The 661-nt window shown below is 41.1% G+C and overlaps 1 non-coding gene across 1 annotated transcript; it reads right to left on the bottom strand.

The window, feature by feature from the left end:
* Positions 1 to 186: 186 nt before the first annotated feature.
* On the bottom strand, positions 187 to 294 carry LOC127742500 (small nucleolar RNA R71). The gene has a single exon (XR_008003791.1). It is a non-coding gene; the product is annotated as a small nucleolar RNA R71 (small nucleolar RNA).
* Positions 295 to 661: the final 367 nt, after the last annotated feature.

The following is a 661-nucleotide window of genomic DNA, read 5'->3' as shown; positions in this document are numbered from 1 at the left end:
GCAGATCTGTGAGACTGTTAAGACTAATGGAGTAGATCCTGAAGTCTACTGGCTCATGCTTTTCCCTTTTGCTGTAAGAGAGAGAGCTAGAACATGGTTGGACTCACAACTTAAAGATAGCCTAGACTCCTGGATAAGCTGGTCACGGCCTTCTTGGCTAAGTTCTTTCCTCCTCAAAAGTTGAGCAAGCTTAGAGTGGATGTTCAAATCTTCAAACAAAAAGATGATGAATCCCTCTATGAAGCTTGGGAAAGATACAAAGAGATGACCAAAAGGTGTCCTTCTGACATGCTTTCAGAGTGACCATTCTGGATATATTCTATTATGGTCTATCTGAATTCTCTAAGATGTCACTGGACCATTCTGCAGGTGGATCCATTCACCTAAAGAAAACACCTACAGAAGCTCAAGAACTTATTGACATGGTTGCAAACAACCAATTCATGTACACTTCTGAGAAGAGTTTCGTGAGTAATGGGACGCCTCAGAGGAAGGGAGTTCTTAAAATTGATGTTCTGAATGCCATATTGGCTCAGAACAAAATGTTGACTCAGCAAGTCAACATGATTTCTCAAAGTCTGAATGGATGGCAAAATGCATCCAACAGTACTAAAGAGGCATCTTCTGAAGAAGAAGCTTATGATCCTGAGAACCCTGCAAT

Source organism: Arachis duranensis, chromosome 1 (assembly GCF_000817695.3).
Source record: "Arachis duranensis cultivar V14167 chromosome 1, aradu.V14167.gnm2.J7QH, whole genome shotgun sequence".
Classification (NCBI taxonomy): Eukaryota; Viridiplantae; Streptophyta; class Magnoliopsida; order Fabales; family Fabaceae; genus Arachis; species Arachis duranensis.
Note: the sequence above shows the minus strand (reverse complement) of the source record. Positions and strands in the feature narration are given on the sequence as shown.